General features: G+C 38.0%; 1 pseudogene; it reads right to left on the bottom strand.

Annotated features, from left to right (window-relative positions):
* Nucleotides 1–16,456: 16,456 nt before the first annotated feature.
* On the bottom strand, nucleotides 16,457–17,379 carry LOC114222844 (L-lactate dehydrogenase B chain-like; annotated as a pseudogene).
* Between the last annotated feature and the right edge of the window lie 3,231 nt (nucleotides 17,380–20,610).

Here is a 20,610-nt window from a genome sequence, read left to right as displayed (position 1 = left end):
CAGGCCACTCCAGCTTGGGAAGTGGCGGCTTTTATAAGCCAAGGGAACTTACATATGAGGCTTGTCTTGGGCGGCAGCAAGACTAATGGATTCTGGCACCCACATGTCAAATCTTAAAAGTTTATAAAGAGGCCCTAACTGAACTCAGTCACATGTACCTTGCGGTTTTCAACACCATATCACTCTCTCAAGGCCGTATCCTTGAAGCAGCTTCTGGAGTGGGAAAGGCAAGGGGAACGCACATTCCCAGGACGGGGTGAAGGGCCTCTAGGTCCCTGAGTCCAGATCATGAGGCAAACATGAGTCATGTGTTTTTGATGATGTTCCTCAACATTGACACAGCAGTCCAAGTAGCAAGGATGATGACATGACTACAAAGGAAGAAACCAAGGATGTCACTGCTGCTGCCACCACGTGGTTGGCTCCTTATGATGGGGGAGGGCAAAGATGTTAGAATCTGGGAGATGTGGGAATTGCTCTGGAGAGAAAGTGTAAACTCAGCGTAACCAATATGGTAGCTTTGTGGCATGAGGGGGAGTACAGCTCTGAATAATATAGTGAGATCCAGTTGGTGAAAAGTTTGGAGAGAGGAGAGAGAGCAAGAAGAAATAGTGAAAATAGTGCCACAATGAATGCCTTGAACTCAGGAGTCTTATTTATCTTTGTGTTCTTGCACAGTGCAGAGCAAAAATGCTCAGTTAATATTTGAAGAATTAAAGGCAAAGTGAAGAGCACCAGCTACAGCTCTAGCAAAGGGAGCAAGAGCTGAAACGAGCTGGGTTCTTAAGATGGCATGGCTTCTGCAGCTGGGTATTTGGACAGTAGAGTGAATGGCAAGCCCATGCAACATAAGTTGGGGGGGAGGGAGAGCGCAAGTGCGGGAGCACGGGGGGAGGGAGGGAAGAGGCTGACATGTGGATACAGTCAGAGGACAGAAATAAGTAAAAAAAAAGGTGACAAAAAAGAGGGAAGTTGCACCATCTTATATTTAATTGATGAGAATTCAAGTACATAGACTCATTTAAAAAAGAAAAAAGAACAATGTGGAAATTTCAGTCGTCCGTTCAATTCAAAGAGCAAAAGCTCTGAAGTAAGCCTAAGCAGGAAGCATGATCTCTCTTCAGATTTATTTTTCGGTGTCAGTTATTGCCTCTCTTAGTGCGAGTATGTTGTCAGTCTTGGAGCATTTGTACAGTTTAAAAATACAGTTTATTTTTTTCACACAACATGGCTCCTACTTCATCTGGCACTCAAAACTTAAAAAAGCCAAGTGTGTTGGACCTGTCAAGAGAATGGTAGGATGGTTTTCAGTATGGCACTGTCCTAATGACCTTTGAGGGTAATTTCGAGTATGTGCACTTTTGGTCTTACTTCCTAACCTAACCCCTCCCCCCCATGCCATTTATGGTGCAGCTTGCCTGTGGTTCAGAGGTAAAACACCGACTTAATCTCCGTAGTTAGAGTTCTCCTACCAAAAGATCATCTTCTCTGAGCTCCCAGAGAACCCTGAATACATCATCTATATATTTGTCTGTGTTTCAAAGAAGATTCTAGGCCCTTTGGGTTGGAAGCCATATTTTATTTATCCTTCTCTTCCAGATATTTAGAGCAGTTTGGGGCACATAACAGGTACTTCAGGTATTTGTTAAATGAATTAGTAAATAATGACCAACTAAAACCAAAATGATGAGTTTTGTTTTTTTAGTAAATTTTGATGTTTAATTTATCCATGGTATGATTGATTTTTCCTAAATAAATCCTTTGTTACTAAGATTTCAAATAAATAGTCCCATGGTATATTATTATAGAGGAATTAATGATCTGAATCCAGAAAGATCCATGTAAGCATTTAGTCAAAATGCTGACTTGCAGTCACTAGGCTGAAAAATAAAGCCTTGAGGAATGGCTACACAAAAGTCTCAACGCCAGGGATTCTGTCAGATTAATGGCATCTGCAGTCAAATGCTCTACCACTGAGCTATACCCCCAGATTAATGGCATCTGAAGAGCAGCAGATTTTAAAGGTGCCTATATTGGCTCTGCCTGCCCATTACCTACAGGTTACAACTTTGGAGATGCTTTATAAAAACTAGAGCTTCAATAGGAATGAAAAGTCAAAATATCCTTTGCAGAGGGCCCAGGGTAGAGAAAGCTCAATCCTCATTTCTGTCTTCCATGTTTCCAGCCTGGGAAAGTAAAGGTCAATTCAGAGAACATGAGACAAATGCTCTGATGCCCTCTGGGGTAACTCTCATGTATAGGTATGCTATGCTATGATGGTATAGTATAGTATGGTATCAGTTTTCTTTCTAAATTAAGTGGACACAGGTGATATTCAGTCTTCTCTCATGGTCAGTGTGTTTATGAAGTTAGGATTTTGACAAATTAGATAAATCAGGTAAAGTGCATTAGCTGTTTTTGTCTTTAGTGTGTCTTCTTTTTCAATATGGCTCATCAACATACCTAGTGGTGTAATGGTGAAAAAAAAAAGTGAGGTTAGAGGTTTGGACTGATTTCCTTATTGGAAGCAATAAAAATGGGTATGGGTATCCATTGCACATAAGGCAAATATGCTAAATTCTTCAATAAAAAGTGGAAAGCAAATAGGGAAAATCTTCAAGGAGTTTTGGATTTCTTGATGAATCCATAATAAAAATTTAAGCACTTTATAAAACAACGTATTTACAGATCAAAACAATGCAATATGATCCAAGTACATGCATATCAAGAGGCTTCCTAGTAAACACCTACTTGGAGTAGGAAAGATTTAGTAAGGAAAAGACTTGCTGGTAGAGACAGCCTGTGGATCTTATTTTGAAGAGGTCAGGGGCATGAATTAGGGAAGAAGGGTGGCATTATTTGGCTAAGTAGAGGCGTTTTGTGCACAAAGGCGCCCAGAGGCACATTGCACATAGAAGATGACCAGCAGAAGAGGGTCACTGGAATGGAATATGCTGGGAAACAGTAAGAGATCAGATCCAATAGACATGTTACTGTGAAGACGTTCCTCCTGCCTTAGATTAATGATAGATACAAACCTGGAGGTAAATTTCAGGCATCGCTTAGTCATTTGGAAAAATAGAAGAGATTTTCTAAGCCAGAAAGAGCTCCCTCATTTCTTGAGCCCAGCACTCTTCTATCCTTCCTGACTTTTATGCCACAGTTCCAATGACTTCATTTCACAGCCCAATCCGTTCTGATTTTCATGCCCTTTTCAAAGCACCTTAATGGTTTTCCCTTACAGCTGCCTTGAGGAGAGACTGCACCTCCCATTATCAGGGCTCTGCCAGCCCTTGTGTCTCCTCACTGCAATCACACGCTGCCTACAAAATAAGCAAACAGACGCCCTGGTTCTTTTGGAATGAACACATGTCTGAGACAGAACCATTATTAACTGCTCCAAAATTGCATTTTCACCGGCTTCTGTGGAGTGCGTTCTTCTTCTTTAGGAGGAAATTATTCTGAATGTTGTTTAGAGGTTGTCTGTCACCAGAACTAGCCTTTTCTTTCCTTTTCTTCCTCCCCAATGATCTCATTCACTACTCTACCAAGAACTCACCCCTCGTAATTGAAAAGGTTACTGATCTCATCCCGTCTGCTTTCAATACTAAGAGCAAGAGTCATTGTGGCTCAGATGTGAGGCCACGGTGGGGCAGTGGCTCCAACATAGGTTGCTTGCTGGGTGCACTAGAATATGCTCTCTCTCTGGGATTCTTGGGAATCAGGACCATTCTCTTCTCCAGAAGATTCTGAGTGCAGCCTCCTACCTCATTACAGAACATGCTGTTCAGGGAGGAAGGGAGCAGAGGATAGAAAATATGGAACGGAAGAGCACTGAGCTGCACTCAGACCCTTGCTGTCCATTTCTTGTGGCTCTGCTAACCAGCCTCCAGTCAAGTCCATGCACGTCTCTGAATTTCATGACTTCTGTAAAATGGGAGATTTGGACTACATAAGGTGAAAAGGATGTTCCAGATCTGAAAAGGCTATGACTTTATATCTTTCTAGATAATAAGAAAGCCCCCAGAAAACAGACTTGCAGGAAACATATTTGTTCTGAAGACATTATTTTCAATTGTCCAGAGTATCCTACAGGTACTCGAAGGACCAGAAGATCTGGAAAGAGGGGACCTAGGTTCCCAGACAAGGGCATTGAAATTTTCTCTGAGTTCTATTTAACATGCCCTCTGTCTCTCTGTAGAGACAAAGTTATAAAGAGGATGCTCACAGAGTATAGCACAATTTTTTTTAAAAGATTTTATTTATTTATTTGACAGAGAGAGAGAGACAGCAAGAAAGAGAACACAAGCAGGGGGTAGTGGGAGAGGGAGAAACAAACTTCCCGCCGAGTAGGGAGCCCGATGTGGGGCTCGATCCCAGGACCCTGGGACCACGACCCGAGCCGGAGGCAGATGCCTAACGACTGAGCCACCCAGGCGCCCCAGTATAGCACAATTTAAAAAGTAAACTGCCATGTTGTTTCGTAAACATTCTGTTGGAATCATATGCCTTACCTGAACACTGACCTACAGTCATTATCAAGAAAAATTGCAGGGTTTTTTTTGTATTCTGTGACAAATATTTAAATCAAACAGTGTTTTAGTCAAGGAGTTGCTGAATTCATCCTAAAATGGCATTACTGATTATGGCAATTTAAGAAATATTATTTATTTTTAGCTCAGTGGTAATTGTAGATAAACTGGTATGGAAAAATATGACAGAGGGAGGTGAAACAAACCACTAGTAAGAAAGGGAAAAAAATGATGTAGCTCGGCATTTACTGGGGCCTTACTGTTTTAGAAATGGGATAAAAACAAAACCTATGTTAGTAAAAGCTTCTTTTTAAAGATATGTGTTTTTAATTGGCTTTGCGCCATCTTTAATGAACTATCGGGGAACAAAAATATTAACATCTCCCTTACATCCCTAAAATTGGTCTCAACTTATCCTCTCAGTGTAGCTAAATATTCTTAGGTTTCAGTGTCACCTCTCTCTATAAATTAGGAACCATAGAACTGATGTACTTCTGATGGTTGATGCAAGAAGACAGTTACAAAATGGGCTAGTAACAATTAATGGAAAGAAATGCTGGCAAATAAAATGATTTACAAACAAGACCAAAAACAGATTCCCAAACAGGTTGAGTTCTGTCCAGCAATAAATTCCTTGATGTTTATTTGAGTTAAGCCAAATAACTAGTTACTTACATCCAGCATTCTCAGTCTGGAAGAGCCAGTTGGGTGGCTTTCCCAATGGGACACTAAACCCTTTTTCTAATGGGACACTAAGAGATGGCTGATGAGTCCCAGCTATTGTCACTTTACCTATCTCTTTGTTACTACAATTCAGAAAATTCAAAGAAAATCTCAGGGTTTTTTTTTTTTTTTTTTTTTAATTTTTAATTTTTTTTTTTTAAGTAATCTTCACACCCAATGTGGGGTTCAAACTCACAACCCCAGGATCAAGAGTTGCATGTTCCATTGACTGAGCCAGCCAGGTGCCCCAAATCTCAGGTATTTTAAAATAAGCTATTTGATTAAATTTAAGTCATTTGAAATATTTAATTAACAAATAAATAGTTAATATATATTGATGTCAAGACCAAAAATGTAAACAGTGGAGAGTGAAACCCCACTTCCCCACCTGCCCAGTTTCTAGCTCCTCCTCATCCCCAACTAACTCCTGAAGCTTAACCAGTTTTAAACTGAATCCAGACAAACTGGATTGTATGCTTAGACAACTCTCTTTATTTGTCCTTTCTAATGTGTTTCATCAAGATGTTGCTTTCTGATGATGTAAGAGAGAAAAAAGTACTGTCGAAACAAAGTATCTTGTCCTATTGAAAATAAAGATGTTTATTTTTGTAAATAAAGAACAGATCTCTATAAAAATATTGTCTTCTCAATGTGATCATCCAGAAATAACTGGCTTACCAGGATAATAGGAAATTACTAAATATGGGCAGTAAAGTCAATCACTGTAATTGATTTTGTTGTATGTCTGTTATGTTATTATAATGTTTCATAATCAATTATAATTAGAAGCATATAATGAAGTCAACTGTAACCCTCAGGAAAACTGTACAATATGACACCCCAAAATAAGAACAGCTGTAGCCATTTTTACTGTATGGTTTTCAAAATGCATATGGAAAATTGTAGATAAGGAATTCCTGGGTAAGGAATAAGGCTGTGTCTTTGGTTTTTATGAACCAGAGTCCAAAACATCTGGGCTTTTAGGGTTTCAGTGTGCTGTAGTACATTTGTAATGTGGATGATTAAAGGTTCTATAAAAATTATTTCTCATGCATTTATTTTGAAACAAGCATCAGGGAATCTACCAGTTTGGTGAGAAAAATAGTCCAAACTGTCTTTCTAGATGTGCCTCTTGCACAATTCTGGAGAATCCATACCAACCAGAGATTATCTTGTCTTTAGATAAAAATACATCTTCAAGTTCAAATTCATGAGCTGGAAGAATAGTTTTATTGTCTTTGATGGAGCTACCCGCTGGGGACTTTTATTCTTAAGAATCACTTGAGAGAGGTCCTAAAGATACTTTTGAAATTAAACGAAAAACTTGCCTCTTATCTGCTTCTGCCTCAAGCCAAGGGAATTGGTTTGATCCATTTGAATGCCTGCATCCTTGCTTATTCGCCTTGGAATGTCACTTTGAATTACTTCTTCACAAAAATAAATAAAATTTTTCATTAGTTTATTTTTGCCATATTCTATATTTATTCTTAGATTTTATTTATCTGTCCTTCTGTATTGTTTTAGTTACTTTTATTGATAATGTGGTTTTCTTGCTTTTTTATCTTGTACAATAATACTTTGTTATTTAACATTTTTATTTTCATTGTTCTTTGCGATTCTAATTTTTATCTTATTTTTTCCACATTATATTTATTTTTCCTATTGATTTTTATTTTGGCTTCTTTGATCTTACCATTTTATATTTCTAGTAGGCTTTCTTAGCTCATGTACATATTTAATTTTAATAGTTTAATAATTAAGCAGGAAATACAAGTAGGGACTTATTTTTTTTCCTTTAAAAAATTTTTTTTATTAACATATAATGTATTTTTCCTTCCCTTCTCCTATGATCCTGTCTTGTTTCTCAAATTCCTCATATCAGTAAGATCATATGATACTTGTCTTTCTCTGATTGACTTATTTCACTTAGCATAATACCCTCTAGTTTCATCCACGTCATTGCAAATAGCAAGATTTCATTTTTCTGATGGCTGCATAATATTCCATTGTATATCTATACCACATCTTCTTTATCCATTCATCTTTTAGTGGACATTTAGGCTCTTTCCATAGTTTGGCTATTGTGGACATTGCTGCTATAAACATTAGGGTGCAGGTGCCCCTTCAGATCACTACATTTGTATCTTTGGGGTAAATACCCAGTAGTGCAATTGCTGGGTCATAGGATAGCTCTATTTTCAACTTTTTGAGGAACCTTCATATGGTTTTCCAGAGTGGCTGCACCAGCTTGCATTCCCACCAACAGTGTAGGAGGGTTCCCCTTTCCCTGCGTCCTCGCCAACATCTGTCATTTCCTGACTTGTTAATTTTAGCCATTCTGACTGGTGTGAGGTGGTATCTCATTGAGGTTTTGATTTGGATTTCCCTGATGCCAAGTGACATTGAACACTTTTTCATGTGTCTGTTGGCCATTTGGATATCTTCTTCGGAGAAATGTCTGTTCATGTCTTCTGCCCATTTCTTGATTGGATTATTTGTTCTTTGGGTGTTGAGTTTGATAAGTTCTTTGGATATTAGCCCTGTATCTGATATGTCATTTGCAAATATCTTCTCCCATTCTGTCGGTTGTCTTTTGGTTTTGTTGACTGTTTCCTTTGCTGCACAAAAGCTTTTAATCTTGATGAAGTCCCAATAGTTCATTTTTGCCCTGGCTTCCCTTGCCTTTGGCAATGTGTCTAGGAAGAAGTTGCTGCGGCTGAGGTCGAAGAGGTTGCTGCCTGTGTTCTCCTTTAGGATTTTGATGAACTCCTGTCTCACACTGAGGTCTTTCAACCATTTTGAGTCTATTTTTGTGTGTGGTGTAAGGAAATGGTCCAGGTTCATTCTTCCTTGTGTGGCTGTCCAATTTTCCCAACACCATTTGTTGAAGAGACTGTCTTTTTTCCATTGGACATTCTTTCCTGCTTTGTCAAAGATGAGTTGACCATAGCGTTGAGGGTCCATTTCTGGGCTCTCTATTCTGTTCCATTGATCTATGTGTCTGTTTTTGTGCCAGTGCCATACTGTCTTGATGAGTACAGCTTTGTAATAGAGCTTGAAGTCTGGAATTGTGATACCACCAGCTTTTCTTTTTCAACATTCCAATGGCTATTCGGGATCTTTTCTGGTTCCATGCAAATTTTAGGATTATTTGTTCCATTTCTTTGAAAAAAGTTGATGGTATTTTGATGGGGATTGCATTAAATGTGTAGATTGCTCTAGGTAGCATAGACATTTTCACAATATTTTTTCTTCCAATCCATGAGCATCAACCATTTTTCCATTTCTTTGTGTCTTCCTCAATTTCTTTCATGAGTATTTTATAGTTTTCTGAGTACAGATTCTTTGCCTCTTTGGTTAGATTTATTCCTGGGTATCTTATGGTATTGGGTGCAATTGTAAATGGGATCGACTCCTAATTTCTCTTTCTTCTATCTTGTTGTTGGTATATAGAAATGCAACTGATTTCTATGGATTGATTTTATATCCTGCCACTTTACTGTATTCCTGTATGAGTTCTAGCAGTTTTGGGGTAGAGTCTTTTGGGTTTTCCACATAAAGTATCATATCATCTGCAAACAGTGAGAGTTTGACTTCTTCTTTGCTGATTCATATGCCTTTTATTTCTTTTTGTTGTCTGATTGCTGAGGCTGGGACTTCTAGTACTATGTTGAACAGCAGTGGTGATAGTGGACATCCCTGCCATGTTCCTGACCTTAGGGGGAAAGCTCATAGTTTTTCCCCACTGAGTATGATATTGATTGTGGGTTTTTCATAGGTGGCTTTTATGATATTGAGGTATGTACCCTCTATTCCTACACTCTGAAGGGTTTTAATCAAGAAAGGATGCTGTACTTTGTCAAATGCTTTTTCTGCATCTATTGAGAGGATCATATGATTCTTGTTCTTTCTCTTATTAATGTATCAAATTGATTGATTTGTGGATGTTGAACTAACCTTGCAGTCCAGGAATAAATCTCACTTGGTTGTGGTAAGTAATCCTTTTAATGTACTGTTGGAGCCTATTGGCTAATATTTTGGTGAGAATTTTTACATCCATGTTCAGCAGGGATATTGGTCTGTAATTCTCCATTTTGATGGGGTCTTTGTCTGATTTTGGCATCAAGGTAATGCTGGCCTCATAAAATGAGTTTGGAAGTTTTCCTTTCCATTTCTTTTTTTTTTTTTTTTTGGAACAGTTTCAGAAGAATAGGTATTAATTCTTCTTTTAAATGTTTGGTAGAATTCCCCTGGGAAGCCATCTCGCCCTGGACTCTTTTTTTGGGGAGATTTTTGATGACTGCTTCAATTTCCTTAGTGGTTATGGGTCTGTTCAGGTTTTCTATTTCTTTCTGGTTCAGTTTGGTAGTTTGTACATCTCTAGGAATGCATCCATTTCTTCCAGATTATCCAATTTGCTGGCATATAGTTACTCATAATATGTTCTATAATTGTTTGTATTTCTTTGGTGTTGGTTGTGATCTCTGCTCTTTCATTCATAATTTTATTTATTTGGGTCCTTTCTCTTTTTTTGATAAGTCTGGCCAGGGGTTTATCAATCTTATTAATTCTTTCAAAGAACCAGCTCCTAGTTTTGTTGAACTGTTCTACTATTCTTTTGGTTTCTATTTCATTGATTTCTGCTCTGATCTTTATTATTTCTCTTCTTTTGGGTTTAGGCTTTATTTGCTGTTCTTTCTCCAGTTCCTTCAGGTGTAGGGTTAGGTTGTGTATTTGAGACCTTTCTTGTTTCTTGAGAAAGGCTTGTATTGCTATATACTTTCCTCTTAGGACTGCCTTTGCTGCATCCCAAAGATTTTAAACAGAGGGACTTCTTTTCTGTTTTTCCACATTTGACACTCCATTAACAACTTAAAATTATTGTTTAATTGTCTTATATTCAGCCTAACAACTAATCAGACTAGCTCAGCAGGTATATGTAGTCTCACTTTTTTTTTTTAAAGATTTATTTATTTATTAGAGAGAGAGGGCAAGCACAGGGAGGGCAAAGGGAGAAGGAGAGAGAAACTCCAGTAGACTCTGAGTTCAACATGGAGCCTGACCTGGGGCTTGACCCCACGACCCTGAGGCCATGATCTGAGCTGAAACTAAGAGTTTATGTTTAACCAACTCCATCACCTAGGGGCCCCTGTAGTATTACTTTTTAAATTCATTTCACAAAAATAACTATTTGAGGTAATTGAGCAATTAAAGTTAAAAGAAATAATGACAAGCCCAAATTATGATTTTCATTAAGTAATCGTTTTGGTGTATTGTTCACTTAGTACCATTACTCAAACTGAAAAATAAATTTCAGTTTTGGAAATGTTTGAACATATGGAGTCAGCTACATAATTTGAGCCTATTATGATGATCTATTTCACTTAAAAGAAGCCCTCTCTATGGAATTGTAAGCCTGATAAAGTAGGAAAAAAATGCTTGTATTGATGTCAAAATTATAATATTTAAGGATTTTCCACAAGATTTAAAAATGGTAATCTTATAGAAAGTCATGGAAACTATGTAGATAAGTTTCTTAATGGAGATATTGAGGAAACGCTTATGAACCAATTAAAAAAATAAGGACTGGCTCATCAAACTCTCTAGTCTCCCTACATTATATATCCAGTATCATTTTAAGAAGAAAAAGAGGAAGAGGAGGAGGAGGTGAAGGAGGATAAAAGGAAGGAAGGAAGGAGAAAAAGAAGGAAGGAAGGAAAGAAAAAGGAAGGAAGGAAGGAAAGAGGAAAGAAAGAAAGAACAAAAGAAAGGAAGGAAGGAAGAAAGAAGGAAAATCTGGATGTTATGAACAAAGTAGAGAAAACACGATTATACCAATTACCAATGTCTTATATCCACTTGCTGCTTTCCAGCTGCTCATGTTAGATAACCTTACTGTTTGGGTACTTTCCCTTAGGATGGGTTTGGCTGATGAGGGGTATGATCTTCATGACTCATCGAGGACTAATCCTTGACCATTGCCAGCTTTCCATGTGATGCTGCTTGTCTTGCTTTTATTTGGGAAATTAGGAGGCTGACGTTGGGTTTTTAAAACATTTTAACAAGCAAAAACCTCACTGTCTGCCTGTATGAAGATCATTCTTCTTATAGTGCTTTCTTGCTTCCTTAGTACCGCCATTGTTCCCCCATCCTTTTTATCCATGAGAAGACTCCAGTGTTTTCTCATCATTCTCCTATTTTCCCCCAGGGTCCAGTCAGAAGAGTGAGGGTCTAATTATTATTGTCTAAAGAATTCTCTCTTACTCAGGGTGACAGAATTAATAATTCTTAGAAATCTGATAAACAAGTACAGAGTTACCCTTGATTTATCATGCACTTTAAATCAAAATGTGCTCAGCATCCAACACTAAATATGACTGGTGTGTCTTTCACTCTTCTTTTTTTAAGAAGAAGTCCTTGAAACACTGTTTTGTTGGTACCTGTGCCCTTCCTCTGCATCTTCTTAAGAGGAAATAAGATACAGAACATTGGTGGCGAAATAAATGTAAGCCCCCCCCCCATTCCAATCATGCGAACCAGAACAGAGTTTTACATGAAATAATAGATGAAAAAGTGAAAACCTTAGTTTGGTTATTTGCCAGCATGTAAATAAAACAGATGGCTGGGCTGAATGAGTTTAATGAAACTGATTGCTATGTATAATATGATAGTCTTTGGCTCTACCATTCTAGTTTGAATGGATTTAAGTTGTTTGTACCTAATTTTAATTTATGTGGCTTTATTTAAAGAATGCTTAATGAAATCTCACTCCATTCCTAGCCCCTTAAAATTATTTTTGCAAAGGCTTTCTCAAATGGAGGCTCTTGATATAGAAGGCTCCAATAATCTGCTGTTCATGGATGTCAAGGAGCTGCACTGATTGACTGGTTTTTTCATATTTGCCAGACTGAAGTCTCTACTGTTAAAGATGACACTTGCTTGGATATCATTTAATGATGTTGAGTAATAATTTTATATTCATATAGCCTTTTTCACTTATAAAATACTTAATTCACTCTGACAAAAGTCTTATATAATAAGCAGAGAATGTAGTATTTCATTTGACAAGGGAGAAAACAGAGTAATAAGGAAAAGCTAGAGGTCCCTAGACCCTCATCTTTATTTGAATAAAACTTGGTATTTCCCTGCTAGTATCTGCCTCGTACTGTGGGTGTCCCTCAGAGGCTTTGAAGTCCCCCACATTGACTTACTAGGAGAGAGTAGCCTATTATAGATAATAACAAAGATGACAAACTCCAACATTCAATTAGTAAATCAGAAAGCATTTCCTAGCCAAGGAGCAGGCAGTGTAAGTTGTTCTACAGAGAAAAGTCAATTTATTTTCCAAAGAACTGTGCATACTTAGATTTACAAATAAAGTTTGAGGTTCTCTAATCCAACATTCTTGTATATGCAGGAACACTCTCAAAAACTTCGCAGATATTCAGCCCATCGAATCTTGAAGCAATAGGGAGGCTATTATATCTGAGGTAAACACATCTATTGGACAATTTTATATATTAGAAAATTCTTCCTTAGTGAACTGACACCAGGCTTCTTGCAACTTTGATCTGGGCTCTTTCCTATAGAAACAGAATAAGCTCAAACCATGTTGTAAATGAGCCCTTCAAATATTTCTTAGAGGTTGAAAAAGTCATACTTCATAGGAGTTTTTTAACAGATTTTTTGAGGTATAATTGGTATACAAAAGAAACTGGGTGTATTTCCTAATTTCAAAATATATTATAAAACTACAATAATCAAAATAGTATGGTACTGGCAAAAAGACATACAGACTGATGGAACAGAAGAGAGAGCTCCCAAATAAATCCATACGTGTATAGTGAACTGGTCTTTGACAAGGATAGTCTCTTCAAACAAATGATTTTGGGAAAACTGGATATTTACATGCAAAAGAATGAAATTGGACCCTTATACAACACAAAAATCAACTCAAAATGGATTAAAGAGTTAAACATAAGGCCTGTACTGTAAAACTCCTAGAATAAAACAGGGAAAAGTCTTCTTGATATTGGCCTTGGCAATGTTTTCTTGGATATGCCACCAAAAGCACAGGCAACAAAAGCAAAAATAAAGTGGGGCTTCATAGGCGTTTTAATGTTCCTTTAGCCAAACTGGAAATTGAAAAAATGATGGATCTTGTTTAGGGTAACCCAGCTCCTGAAATATTTGGGAGCAAGAATCCAGTTCTCCAGATGCTCTTTTTATTATTTTTATTTTATTTGTCTTCACCAAGAAGTCTCTGGATAAGTGAGTTGCTATCTTGTTCACATAAATCATAGTGACTAAAGATTTTTATATAGCAACATATATTAACTGAAATCTACAGAGACAAGTGAACCAAAAATATCAACATTAATAGTTCAAAGTCACTATATAATAGTGGGGAATAAAGTAACATGCAGATAAAAATATATAACATGGGCAGTGATGGGATCTGAATTCTGATCTGTTTACCACCTAAAATCAGTTTAATAATTAATATAAGCATATCATTTCATGTTCCAGTAGCTATGTTTCTTGTTTTGCTTTACCTTATGAAGTTAGAAATCATAAATTTCTTTTTTGATACCCAACTCAGAGAGAGATGAATCAATGCAGATATAATTTTGAACCATAACCTTGGTGTTTTAATATGTTACTTTGTATTTCTGGACTCCATTCCCTTAGTAATAGGATAAAGGTATCCTACTTCAAGTTAGTGATATCTCTGTTCTAAGATTTTTGGACCATCAAGTTCTAATATTCTATGATATGTTTATGCAGGCTGGATATAGCCTGGAAAATAAGATTTTAATATGGTTGAATGGAGGAACCACACTCTCTATTTCTCTCTTTATTTCCTATAGGTCTTTACATACTTATGAACAAAGTGCTCAATAAGCAATGTTAATTGGCTAATGGAAGATAAAATAATCCAACTGAGGAAAATGTCTGTTTTACAGAATTATAGTAATTTTTTCTGAAAATTTAACAAAAGCTGAAACAAAGCCAGTTATCTTGCTTGCACTGTCATGGAGTTATTGGATGCTTTACTGGTTTCATTCATTGAACCAGCCTTTATTGATATCCTGTTTCTGGTAAACATGGAGGTAGATGTACTATGCAAATCCTGTTCATGGAAGGATTTATTGTCCCAGCTGTCAGCTCTTTGGGGGTTTACTTTAGCTGAAGAGGGTTGCATGGCCAGATTCACATTCTTCCTGGGGCAGTTCACATCCAGTGACAAATTATGGTAGGATTAGAAGGGCTCAACCAGTTAACAGACAGTGGTGTGTATTTCAGGGAGAAAGTGGTGTGGATCTGGGAAAAATCAGTTGTCTGTCTTAATGTGAGTAAAGTTTCCATCTTGAGGGAAATGATTTGTTGCATTTAAATGATTAACATATAATTAATTCCACATTATATCCTCCTTTGAATAAAAACAATTGCTGTTAGGCCATGAATACTTTAATGTAACTAGATTGTTAGTCTATATAACAGATTTATGGCTTAAATTCAACCATCCTACTTTATCCCACTTGCTACCATTTTAGCTCTGATACAGGCTATTCTGAAAGCAAACCCTGGAGTTGTCGGTCTGCTCTATCCTTTTGCCCGTTCCAGGTTTAATGGACCTGGACACTGGTGAGCTTCACAGAGTTCCAGAAAATTTCAAAAAATGGTTGCATCCATTTGTACCTGATACGGATGTAGGAAGTACTTCTCCAGTCATGTTGATGGGCAGTCTTTCCCAAACACATGGGAGGCCAGGATGCCATCTGTTTCCCTTACAGGCAAGTTATTCTGGTACACAGTTTGGCCTAGCACTGATGTCTGTGGGTGAGTTTTGACCAAATCTTGACACTAGCAACTGAACATTATTGTAGATATACCTAATTCTCAGAGGGCCACATCTACCCCTACTTTTCTCTCTTTAGATTATAAAGAAACTCTTGGTATTACCCAGTTTGGTCATTAAAAACTCTGAACTCTCTCAATGTCCACAACCATCATAACTCCTCTGCAAGAAGAAAAAAGGCAAAACAACAACAATAAAACACCCAACAAAACCTTCTATCACTAACCAAAGGGCCAGAAAATTGGCAGCCTTGTAAGTCAGAACATTTTTAGAATATAACCACTTTATTCTAACCTAGATCACAGATCTTACCCCCACCCAGATCAGCAAAGGTCAAATGGGGAACCTAGACTTCTACACTCACCAGGCTGTAATGAGAGTTGCCAAACCACATTTCCTTCTGTCATGGGGGTGGTGTCCTAAAAGACTGAGCAGGGAGCAGTGTCCTTGCAGGACACTAACAAGTCTCAACCCTCTCAGGCCAGTGGAGACCACATAGGGGGCCTGGACTTCCACTTTCACCCCGAAGTAGTGAGGTCTCTTCTCCCTCCCCTCCCTGGGTTGATATCAGAGGAGACAGTTGACCTGTCTCTGCCCCTGCCTCTGCTACTTAGCACTGTGGCCACACTCCATACCTTGATATTATCAATTCTGTAAACTTTCCTTACATTCAATTTCATGTATTCTATCCTCAGACCACCAGCTTCTACTTTTCTCTCAGCCCTTCTAGAAACAAAACCTCAAATATCCTTTCATTCCCCAGCACTTCAGTTCATTGATTTAAAGACCTTTCCATTGTCTTTTATCCCCTTGACATTCTTTCTTCTTGCTCATCCACTTTGCATTCCATGGTGGTTAATCATTATAATTCCTTCCTTGACTATAGCGTTAATTCTTTTGCTCCTCTAAGGTTTGTTGTTCTTGTTTGGTGGACCACAGCATGGGTTAAATAGAATCTCTGCTTACTCCATGCTTTGACCCACATAGCTGAATATGAGTGGAAAAAACATACAGCCATCCTGATGGTTATCCTTTAGATTCATGACCATGAATCTAATGACAGCGAGAACATTCATAAATGCTGCCTTCTGGCAATAATGCTACATTTCTTTCTTTCTTTCTTTCTTTTTTTTAGAAGAACCCTATGATAGTTAATTTTATTTGTTCAAGGGCTCATATTGCAAACATTAAACCAAGTATGGGCTTTAATTCTGTGAGCCCAGATTCACATATTTAGGAAGACAAAAGCAAACTGTGATCCATGTATATGGATGAAAAACTAAAGGCTCATAGTTAATCACATTGTAGTTTTAAATATCTATAGCCTAGAAGCCAGAAGTCACAGGTCTTTTGGGTCTTTCTGGATGTCCCACAAAGTATCTGCACTTTTCTTGAACCTCAGGACCTCATCATCCTTTAGCTTCTGGTTGATAACACTGGTTAATCTCTGAGTATTCAGGATTCATGGAAGGCTCAGGAAGATGTCTTTCTCCATGGCATGTACTCCCTTCATCATCGTTGACACAGGATGAATCCTGGATAGATTTTTCAACATGGCTTTAATGGGATCAGCCACACTTAATCCAGTAGCCCAGTTGGTATATCCTTTTAGCTTGATGACTTTGTACGTACTTTCAACCACCATTTTATGCATTTCCTTACAATTTTCACTGTTGTTGTCTGTTCCATTTCTAGATTCAGTTCCTGGAGAGAAACAACTGCCACATTCACTCCACTCTACACAGCCACACTTGAGTTGCCATGTTCTCCCAAAATTCATCCATGGCAACTGCGGGGATGGATGCCAATTTTTTCATCCATAAAATAGCGAAATCTAGCAGAATCCAGATTACACCCATTTCCAGTTACACAGTGCTTCCAATCACTAAGTCCACTTAGTTTCCAGGTAACATATGTGAGAATACCCACTGGGTTGGAAACCACAATTATGATACAATCAGGACTGTACTTGACTATCTGAGGAATAATGAATTTGAAGACATTAACATTCCTCTGCACCAGATCGAGCCAGGTCTCTCCCTCCTGCTGGTGGACTCCTGTAGTCACCACCACAATCTTAGAGTTGGCAGTCATAGAATAATCTTTATCTGCCACAATTTTAGGTGTCTGAAGAAATAAGCTCCCATGTTGCATATCCATCATTTCTCCTTTGAGTTTATCTTCCAAAACATCCAAAGGGCAAGTTCATCAGCCAGAGACTTTCCCAGAATGCTGATGGCACACGCCATACCAACTTGTCTAACACCCACTACAGTGATCTTATTGTTTGGGATGGTTGACTATTCTTCTGCATCTGGTGCAGTCAGTCTTTCCTTTAAGAGTTGCCATTGTGCCCAGAGAGAAATGGCTGTAAGAGTCACATGAAGAAGACTGTCAGCTGCGTGCCAATAATGCTACATTTTTTTAGTTCACTCATTCTTAGTATGGGTTATCTTGCTCCAAGCAAGCAAAAATTGATTCTGGGAGGAGAAGAGTGTAAAAAGTGGGGGAAAAAAAGTATGAGAAGCATTGGCCTATTCCATTCGCTTTCATACTTTTCTGGAGATGACTTCTGACCTTTCTTTTCAGTCCTTCTAGACAAGCATTTGCTTTAGGACTCTTTTACTGGCTGGCCTTTTCTGCCTGGCATGCTTGCTCCCGTAGATGTCCATGGCTCACTCCTTCTGTGTAAATCATCCTATTTTAAATTGCAATCTATATTTCTCTCCCCAGCACTTCTCATCCCTCTTGCCTTGCTCTGTTTTAGGGCACTAACTGCCCTAACATAGTCTATAATTTAATCATATGTTTATTATTTATTATCCATCTTCCTTTTCTAAAGGAAGCATGAAATTCATGGGGATAAAGATTTCTGTTTGTTGTTTGTTTGTTTTCAGTGATATATCTCAAGTATGTAGAATAATGCCTGGTATATGGAATATTCCCAATGACAAAATAAATGAATTTCAGAAGTACTCCTCTAAAAAGGACATATAAACTTTGTACTTCCCAGCTAAACTCTTTCAATAGATTTGATACCTACAGGATAAAGGCCAACATTTATAACATAATATTTGAGGTTCCTTATGAAGAGAAATGATCTCTGTTTTTTTCAATTCATCTCTTTGTTCCTTTGAAAGACACAGAAATGTATTACCTAGACACCCATTCAAACAAGGGTTTATTGAGGGAGCTGTCAGCTGCCTCAGGATTTGCCTCAGCTGCAGAGAGCACTCTTGCCTGGAGACCTAACCTTTCTATAGGGCCCTCCTCCAATAACTAATTGCAGTGGGAGTTTAAAAGCCTAATTTCTTCAACCCCACGCTCTCCATGGGGCTGGCCAAAGCTTTGAGGTTCATCTTTTCTCCTCTACCCGATCCTAAGTTTTACTCCTCTCATCTACACGTACTGATGCCTACTAAATATTTGATATGAAAAACTCCATCTCAGCTTCTGCTTCCTGAGTGCAACCCGCAATCTACGCCTGCCTACCACATATTCTGGATTCTAGAATCTGATGTGCTGTGCTCTTTCATGAGCCCAGGTTTTTAAGCACATTGTTTGATCTGCTCAACCTAGTTCCTCTCTTTGAAAACTCATTTTTTATTTAATTTTTAAAAATATTTATTTTTTTGACAAAGAGAGACACGGTGAGAGAGGGAACACAAGCAGGGGGAGTGGGAGAGGGAGAATAGGCTTCCCGCTGAGCAGGGAGCCCGATGTGGGGTTTGATCCCAGGACCCTGGGATCATGACCTGAGCCGAAGGCAGACGCTTAATGACTGAGCCACCTAGGCATCCCAAAAACTCATTTTTTAAAGATTGAATTCATCTGCAATGTCCTCTTAGCAGCCCTCCTTGGCCCCTTCAAGCTCAGTTACCCTCTCCTTTGTATTCCAGTGGTATTTGTCTATACCTTTATTATCGCCTAATACAATATACAGTGATTAGTCAGGATTGTCAATTTCAGAAGACAGAAACTCTTCAGTTTGGCTTAAAATAAAAATGATATTCTATTGGCCTTACAGAACTGAAAAGCTGATGAATGACGCTGATTCCAGACATAGCTGGAAACAAGGGCTCAAAATAATGTCATTAAGGTACCAAATCTCTCTCTACCCATGCAGCAAGCTATCTTTGTGTGAGTGCAAAATAGTTGCCTACAGCCCAGGATTAACTTCATGCCACCTTTCTTCATTAATGGATAGAACAAAATTGTTTATTCAATGACTTTAACATGAAAGCTCCAGGGAGGGCTCACTTAGATCCAGCTTGGGTCACTTGCCTATCCTTAAATTACTGTGAACAATCATGAGATGGCTGATTTCCCAAGGGTAGAAAGAAGTAGCAGCTCTAACCAAACCATATGAGATATGTCCCCTAGAGGAAGTATGGTTACTTTTAACAGAGGAAGGAAACGGGTTACTTGCAAGGCAAAAATAGCACTTATTTGCTATGTACTGTGATTATGGCCAAAGTTAAAGACAGAATTCTATTGGGCTGATCTTAAGATTCTAGGCATTCAAGTCCTTCATGTCCATTGAAATATAAGGTAGATTTCAAGTGGCTTGAAATGAAACTGAGGGAGAGCTCGCTCTTACAGTTTAATCAACCATAGTACAACAGAGAAAATTGATGATGTAATTGGGTTAGTGAGAACAAGACAAATGTTTGACTCCTTGAGTGAATGCAATTTCTATCTTGTTGAGCTCTAGTGAATAAAAACAAAGAGAAACAATAAAATTTAAATATATAAATCACCTTGGTATCAGGCTTCTCTCTTGATTTGTTGGCAAAGGAATGTATATATAAGCAGATAGAGGGCTAAATATGGCAAAGAAATAGCATAAGAACAGAAGCAAAATTGGAGAAATAAAGGCATGAACGACAATTATGTGAGATTTAATCCGCTTGCTTAATGAAAGTAATAACCACCTAAATAATATTTCTGTGACTGATGATTGGGCCACAATTTAGCCAGAATGTTAAATAGCATACTCTGTCATATATTTATGTTTATGTATTTGATATATAATTAAATATGAATGAAAAAATGAAAGAGAAAATACTAGGAAGGCAATATCACACTAGTATTTAATTCTATAAAACTCTACACACTGACCACAATGGAACCACAAATTTGACTCATAGCCTACTAGAAGTCTAGTAGGATAAAAGGGAAATGGAATCCATTATACATCTCTTTGTGCCCAGTTATTCAGAAGAAGCATAAGCATTTATAACACTGTCACAAAAGCAAATCACTCAATCAACAGAAAGAGCCTATGTGATAGAGTAGTCAACATCCTTAGTGCGAGCATCCTTGAACACTCCATGTGATAGCAAAATTGTCTGCCTGTAGCCCAAGACTCATTCCATGCCAGATAAGCTGACAACATCATGCCAAAACTCAAATCAGTTGGAGTAATTAAATGGCAGTACAGAATGCCGGAGGGCTGTACAAAGCTGAGGAATGAAGAAATGCACCTGTGAT

The sequence above is a fragment of the Eumetopias jubatus genome, unplaced genomic scaffold, assembly GCF_037043125.1.
Source record: "Eumetopias jubatus isolate StellerSeaLion01/CBP00866 unplaced genomic scaffold, mEumJub1_p1.0 scaffold_12, whole genome shotgun sequence".
Taxonomy (NCBI): domain Eukaryota; kingdom Metazoa; phylum Chordata; class Mammalia; order Carnivora; family Otariidae; genus Eumetopias; species Eumetopias jubatus.
This window is presented reverse-complemented; position numbering and strand designations above follow the sequence as displayed.